Source organism: Triticum urartu, chromosome 4, assembly GCF_003073215.2.
Source record: "Triticum urartu cultivar G1812 chromosome 4, Tu2.1, whole genome shotgun sequence".
Classification (NCBI taxonomy): Eukaryota; Viridiplantae; Streptophyta; class Magnoliopsida; order Poales; family Poaceae; genus Triticum; species Triticum urartu.
In genome coordinates, this window is record NC_053025.1 from 162,204,063 (window position 1) to 162,212,396 (window position 8,334).

General features: G+C 36.1%; 1 non-coding gene and 2 pseudogenes across 1 annotated transcript; all 3 read right to left on the reverse strand.

Annotated features, from left to right (window-relative positions):
- Positions 1–292: 292 nt before the first annotated feature.
- LOC125551208 lies at positions 293–3,651 on the reverse strand (annotated as a pseudogene).
- Positions 1,835–2,437, reverse strand: LOC125551209 (annotated as a pseudogene).
- A 2,152-nt stretch (positions 3,652–5,803) lies between the features above and the next one.
- On the reverse strand, positions 5,804–5,877 carry TRNAR-ACG. Its single transcript has one exon. It is a non-coding gene; the product is annotated as a tRNA-Arg (tRNA).
- Between the last annotated feature and the right edge of the window lie 2,457 nt (positions 5,878–8,334).

Here is an 8,334-nt window from a genome sequence, read left to right on the forward strand (position 1 = left end):
AATACATTTATCAAATTCAAAGTGGAATCGCCCTCGGAAACGCTCTGGTGTAATTGATTTTTCATAAGGGTAGTGAATTGTTATAGGTAAACGATTTGTGTGGGATAAGGTAGTTATGAAACTTTGACCTATGTACACTGTAGCATGTATTGTTTGTTGACCATAACTCATAAACCCAGTTACCATAGGGAACATATTCATTCTAAATATCTATGAAAAGGATATGTTTCTTTCTCTTGTTTGAGAGAGCTTTTGTGTTGAAAATATTCTTACAATTAGTGTATTATCTTATTTATAGTGAAACAAGTTGAGAAGAGGTTGTTAATAAGAGATTTCCCAGGGAAATATGTAAAAGAAATTTCCATCCAAGATTTAACAACTGATCCATTCTCATCCTCGGTAAAGTCCATCTTATTGTGATAGAAATGAAGAGAAATAAATAAGCTTTAGTTAATGTAATAAATATACACATTGTCATTTCCAAAATTCCAACTGCTTTATTCATTTGGAAACAAAATCAAAAACGATATATAGGGAATAGATAAGTTCCACCCGCCCAAGTAGAGAACTGTTACAAATAAAGAAGATACTAATAAATTTAGGTAAGAAACAAGATAAAATAAACCATATTTGATACCGTAATATTCCGTTTGGAAACCTACTACTAATTCTTCCTCCGCTTCTGGTAAATCAAAGGGTAATCTTTCACATTCTGCCAAAGAAGAAATTAAAAAACTAGAAAACCTATAGACTGACGCCAAATATTCCATCCAAAAAACCGTATTTTGACTGTGCTTCAACTATATCAAGTGTACTTGAACTGTTAGATAATCATAGTCGATGATAACATCATAGTTCCCACCGCTATTTCAAAACCGTACATGAAACCTTAGCTTCATACGGCTTCTCTGTGATCAGAAAAAGGAAAGGACTGTTTTGTTCCTAGCCCCTGGGGCGTAGATAGAATTAGATAAAATAAAATAGATTTGAAAGTCCTAAATTAGACCAAAGGAATTCCGTCTGCTAGAATAAGAAAAGGCACTTCCGAATTGATCTCATCCTTTATAATATAATGGAAATTTTTCTTTGTTCAGTAATAACTTAATCTTGGAATAAAACACTTGTTACTTGTTATAGGAATTCAATTAATAAATGGAAAGAGTTGGGTATTAGTTCATGAGCAATTCCGCATGAATATGGAGAGAGGAAGGAAATAATGAAAAAAATCTAGTGCACTCCATATCTTTTTTACTATTCTTCTTTCCCCAGGGAGGGGGTATTTAAAAAGAAAAAATGGATGTTAATTCGTTCTTGATAGCCATTTCCTTAACAAGTGAATGGGAACATACTCTGGATCAGAATCTGAAGAAAGTACTACTTGATAATTTCTACAAATTGCAAGTCCTTATTATGATTCCTTTTATGGGCAAAAATCTCTAATGTTTTAGATTTTCCATTACTAATCCTTTGTGTACTTTAGTGTTCCTAACCCTACACTAACTTTTGGTGGATTCTTCTTATGGATTATTAAGTTATAGTAATAACTAGGAGTATTCTACTAATGGATTCCATATCGTGAATCCTTTATTCTTGGCCACTTCAAGATATGATGACTAATTAAAAAATATCAACCTTGGGATAAAGAGTTTACACTGCTTATGTTTACTTCCACTTTTTTCTTGTACGTAGGAAATGATATTTTTTTCTTTTTACTACAAATTTATAAGCTGTTTTGTTTCAGTCATATAGCTATCTAGTTTAACTTACCAACCCAAATACTAAATAAGAAAAGGAATATAAATAGCTAATGGATTTTATAGGAAAAAGATCTATTTTAACGGATCACACATAGAGATATTGCTAGCACACAAAAAGTTAATGGTATTTCATAACTAATGGATTGAGCTGCAGCTCGTAGACCGCCTGAAAAAGAATATTTTTTATTTGAGCTATATCCCGCCATAAGAAGACCAATAGGAGCTATACTTTAAATGGCAATCCATAAAAAACACCAATACTAAGATCGACTAAAACAAAATGATATCCCAAAGGGATAACTAAAAAACTTAATAAAACTTATATGACTGCTATAGAGGGTCCAATGATAAATAAAGAAATATCTCCTCGGGATGGCAAAATATGTTCTTTAAAAAGTAGCTTAGTCCCATCTGCTATAACTTGAAGCAGGCCTAGGGGGCCAGCATATTTCTCTTTCTAACTACGCAATTACGAGTACCTCTATTGTTATTTCCAAAAGGAGGGTCAAAATGGGTAGAATCGATATCAGTCCATAGACTTCTTTTAATAATTCCAATTTCGAAAAAGAATTGATAGTTTCTACCTCTACCCTATCTATTATCATTTCAACGATCAACTTCCCCCATAATGATATCTATACTACCTATTATCATCATGATATCAGCCAATTTCATTTTTAACTAGCTGATGAAGAATTTGCAAATTAATAAACCCGGGTGGACGGATTTTCCATCTCAAGTTGAAAAGGCTATCATATCCAACTAGATAAATCCCTAATTCACCTTTTGGGGCTTCTACTCTTACATAAAGCTCTTTTCTTGACAATTCAAAATTGGGCAAAGTTTTTTACCAAGAAATTTATACTCAAAATCATTCCATTCAGAATTCTTTTATTTCTTAAAGCGTCAGCCTTCTAAATTCTCATAAGGTCCTCCAGGAATTTTTTTCTACAGCTTGTTGAATTATTTGATGGATTCCCTCATTTCACCAACTCGTAGTAAATAGCGAGCTAACGAATCCCCTTATTTTTGCCATTGGACTTTCCAATCAAATTGGTTGTAAGACTCATAAGGATCTACTTTACGAAGATCCCATTGTATTCCAGAAGCTCATAACATCGGTCCCAATAAGCCCCAATTTACTGCTTCTTCTCCGCTAATAAAATCTACTCCTTCAACTCGCTCTAAAAATTGGATTATGTGTAATAAGTTGTTGATATTCAACAACTCCGCGTAAAAAATAATCACAGAAATCTAAACATTTATCGATCCATCCATAAGGTAGATTGGCAGCTACTCCTCCGATGCAAAAGTAATTGTGCATCATTCGCATACCTGTAGTAGCTTCAAATAGATCATACATTAATTCTCTCTCTCTCTAAAAATATAGAAAAAGGAGTATGTGAGCCGAGATCTACCATAAAAGGTCCAAGCCATAGCAAGTGAGAAGCTATTCGGCTTAATTCTAACATAATTACCCTAGTATAGCTGGCTCTTTGTGGTATTTGAATATTCTCCAAGAATTCTGGTGCATTTACTGTTATTGCTTCTGTAAACATAGTAGCTAAATAATCCCACCTTGTTACATAAGGTAAGTTATTGTATAATAGTTCGGTTTTCCATGATTTTTTCCATTCCTCTGTGTAAATAGCCTAACATGGGTTCACAAGCAATAACATCCTCACCATCGAGAGTAACGATCAGTCGAAGAACACCATGCATTGATGGGTGTTGAGGGCCCATATTGACTATCATGAGATCTTTTCTTGTAAGCGGTAGACTCATATCCTTTCTTCCTTAATTCATTATTACATGAAAATGGATTATTCCATGAATTCCTCAAAGCGAGGCTCATCAAAATGAAAAATCTAAGACTACTAAAAAAATAATAAAACAAGAAAAAAATTTGAACGATTAAATTACTACTCCCGAATATTCAACTAACCGATTAATTTCTTATAATGTACTCTATTTTTCTTTGCCAAATAAGCCAGCAAACATCAACGTTTTCCCAAAAGTCTTCGTAGTCCTCTTTCCGATGAAAAATCTTTTTTGTGTAATTCCAAATGTGAAGCAAGTCTCCGTATCTTATTGGTGAAACTAAATACTTGAAATTCAACAGAAACCCTGTTTTCTTCTTTTTCTTCTTTAACCATAAATCCAAAAAAAAATTCTACCTCCTTTCTTTTTCATGTATTTTTCTGATCAGGAAAAATACAAAATTATGTCAGTTATTTTGAAGTTATTCTAATCTCGTACACACACAAATTTGCAATTATTCATCTACTACTGGAATTTGGATTTATTTTATCAATGCAAATTGGATTTGGATAGAAGGGTACATTCTTTCTAATATTTTAGATAGAAAAATGTTTCTTCTATCTAAAATATTAGAAAGAATTTTGCTGATTTATTTATTGCTATATGCAATTTATGGAATTGATACACCATTTAATTGATATCATTTAGCAAAATTAAACACAGCATATGCATCCATCTTTTGGCTAGAGAATTTCACGGGATACGGATATGGTATAAGAAATAGACTATTAAGTAACTCTAAATGAATTTTGGATACATCTGTATCCTTAACATACTGAAACGATTGTCATTATTCATATCAAACCAATAGCGATTCATATAAGCTAAATCTTCTAATCAATGGTGGGCCAATAATGATTTTTTGCATATGTATTAAGACGCTTGGCCTGATTTCGAAATTGTCTAGAGTTTTATATGTTGTTTTCATTGCAAAATGATCTCCTTCCATAACTTTCCAATTACGAGTACGAGAATTGAAAGGCATGAAAATTCTCAATTCTCTACAGCGTCTAGTAGATAGAAACAAGAAAATCAGAAGAATCTTTCTCTCTATTCACTATCATTCCGCATCTTCGACTTCTATTAGTTTGTTTTCTTCTTTAATGCAATAGCTATAGTTTGATATAAGAATCCATTTCTCAAAGTAATGGAAACCATTATCTTATAGGATATGGTTCGAAAATCGCTATTGCACCTTTTATGTATCGTGAAAAGTGATACCTGTGAAGATCATGCATTTCAGTCAAATTCAGATCCGTTTTTCGAGTCCATGATATAATATAACCAAATTGGATAGATCTTACACCTGTTTAGCTAAGAAAGAATAGATATAGAGGTGGATAATAGATCAATATGAAGATCATGAGCTTCCCCATAATGAAATCGCTAGTAGTCGCGAATATCTCCTTCTTCCCTAATCCAAGATTGGAGAAAGAAGATCTAAGAGGGACCTATGGAGAATGTTGTACAAATCCATAATAGATTCTGACCACAACGACCGAATTAATTATCCTCATCGAGAAACTTAGACTACTAAATATAAAAGATTTGAAAATCATGGCATGGGTCTCCTTTTTTTCTTTCTTTAGAGTTTTTTATATGCACAATTTCTCGATATTTCGATGAGAATTTCTTGACTTTCCATATGTAGAAAGAGATAGACTATAAATGACATCTCTTATGTCAATATGACCAAAGGGATGGATATTAAATGATAGGAAGTGCTAGGAAGTGAAATAGAATGAAATAGAGCCACTTTGGGCTTCCCTATGAAATGAGGCATGGAACAGAGCCACTACTAAGAAATTATGGGAGTTACGAAAGAAGCTTCGAACTCATATTGTTCATGGGTTGAGAGCGGGAGTTGAACTCTAGGAGGTCGAATCCCCCCTTGTTCCTCAGTAGCTCAGTGGTAGAGTACTCGGCTGTTAACTGACTGGTCGTAGGTTCGAATCCTACTTTGGGAGATTTTATTCATTATTTAATGTAAGAATAAATAATTGAACTAAAGTTCTTGCTTTGACCCTTAGGAGTAGATAACCCGTTCTCTATACTTGTTTCTATTTTATTGCATTCTATCTCATCGCATCACATTCTGTTCTACGATTCCACTTTGACAAAAGGAAAGAGCATACCTAGGTTCAATAGCTTTACGTCTGCTATCCCGATCATGATTTTCCTACCATCAGGGGGAAAGTAAAGGCCCTTCCCCCTTTGGAAGGCTGTGGGCGAGGAGGGATTCGAACCCCCGACACCGTGGTTCGTAGCCACGTGCTCTAATCCTCTGAGCTACATGCCCAACTGTCTCCACTGGATCTCATCCCGGGGGTACCCCTTCATTTCAGGTTAAGAAGATGGGAAAGCGCCTTTCTCTCTATAAGAACAGTGTGTTCCGAGGTGTGAAGTGGGAGAGAAGGGATGTGATGATTGAGGTTCTGAATAAGACAACCTTTGCATTTTAGATTTGGATCTTTTTCTTATTTCAAAATAGTGAAAAAGTCAAATAAGAGGTGTTAAGCTTTTTATCATTCTGGCATCGAGCTATTTTGCCGCAGTAGAGTTTAACCACCAAATTCGGGATGGATTGGTGTGGTTCCTCTATGCCTAGGACACCAGAATATCGAACCATGCACGAGGAAAGGCATGAGATAAATATTGGCTAGTAATTGTGAAGCCCCAATTCTTGACTAAAAGGGACACCAAAGGCCTCCGCCCTTCCTCTCTATCTATCCAAGAGATGGAAGGGCAGAGCTTTTTTTTTGGTTTTTTCATATTTTCATCAAAGAGTTGAACAATGAAGATAGATGGAAAGTGCCTGATCGATTTGATCATGCAATGTAGGAACAAGGTTCAAATCGTTCTTTCGATAGGATGCCTCAGCTGCTGATACATATCCAACATATATATAATTTTTGATTGTTCCATGCTATTATATTATCAATCTTGGATGTTTTATAATCATTTTATATCATTTTTGGTACTAACCTATTGACATAGTGCCAAGTGCCAGTTCCTATTTTTTGCATGTTTTTTACATCGCAGAAAATCAATATCAGACGGAGTCCAAATGCCACAAAACTTTACGAAGTTTTTTATGGACTAGAAGGAACATGTTGGGCCCTAGTTACACCTGGGGGGAGTCCCGAGGAGGAGACAACCCACCAGGGTGCGCAGGAGGCCCAGGCGCCCCCTGGTGGGTTGTGCACACCTCGGGTGCCCCCAGACCGCCTCTTTTCTCTATAAATACCCCAAAAATCCCATAACCCTAGGGGAGTCGACGAAGTATTCATCCATCCGCCGCAGAGTTCAGAACTACCAGATCCAATCTAGACACCATCTCGGATGGGGTTCACCACCTCCATTGGTGCCTCTCTGATGATGCGTGAGTAGTTCTTTGTAGACCTTCGGGTCTGTAGTTAGTAGCTAGATGGATTCATCTCTCTCTCTCTTGATTCTCAATACAATGGTCTCTTGGAGATCCATATGATGTAACTCTTTTGCGTGTGTTTGTTGGGATCCGATGAACTTCTTGTTTATGATCAGATCTATCTTTTTATATCCATGAAAGCATTTGAGTTTCTTTGATCTCTTTTACGCATGATTGCTTATAGCATCGTCTTTCTTCTCTGATATTTGGGTTTTGTTTGGCCAACTTGATCTATTTATCTTGCAATGGGAAGAGGTGGTTTGTAGTGGGTTCGATCCTACGGTGCTTGATCCTAGTGACAGGAAGGGAAATGACACATATGTATCGTTGCTACTAAGGACAAAACAATAGGGTCTATCTCTACATAGATAGATCTTGTCTACATCATGTCATCGTTCTTATTGCATTACTCTGTTTCTCCATGAACTTAATACACTAGATGCATGCTAGATAGTGGTCGATGTGTGGAGTAATAGTAGTAGATGCAGGCAGGAGTCGGTCTACTAATCTTGGACGTGATGCCTATATAATGATTATTGCCTGGATATCGTCATAATTATTTGAGGTTCTGTCAATTGCCCAATAGTAATTTGTTTACCCACCGTTTGCTATTTTTCTCGAGAGAAGCCACTAGTGAAACCTACGCCCCCTGGGTCTTCTTTCTCATATTATTCTCCTTTGCGATCTATTATTATTTGCTTTTATTTTCAGATCTATTAATCCAAAAATCCAAAAATATCTTGCCGCGCTTTATTTTATTTGCAATCTATTTATCCAATCTATCATAACCTTTTTCCTGTCACGCACCAATTTTTGGCACCGTTACCCGAAGGGGATTGACAACCCCTTTAACACGTCTGGTTGCGAGGATTTGTTATCTATGTGTAGGGGCTGTTTACGTTGTGTTGCTTGGTTCTCCTACTGGTTCGATAACCTTCATTTCATGTCTGAGGGAAATACCTGCCGCCGCTATGCTGCATCATCCCTTCCTCTTTGGGGAAATACCGACGTAACTTCAAGCGACATCAAAAGGAATTTCTGGCGACGTTGCCGGGGAGGATCTTCAACACATACCAGGTTCCTAATCACAAATCTCATCTCCTTGCAATTTACATTATTTTCCATTTGCCTCTCATTTTCCTCTCCCCCACTTCACAAAAATTTACCGTTTTATTCGCCTCTCTTTTCCGTTCGCCGTTTTCTTGTCAGATCTATCCTTTGCTTGCAATCATGAGTGATTTCGGTATGGCACCAACAGATGATGGCCTAACTCCTAAAATTGGACGTACGAGCAATCTGGATGCTAAAACCTTTATTTTGGGGCAAGGG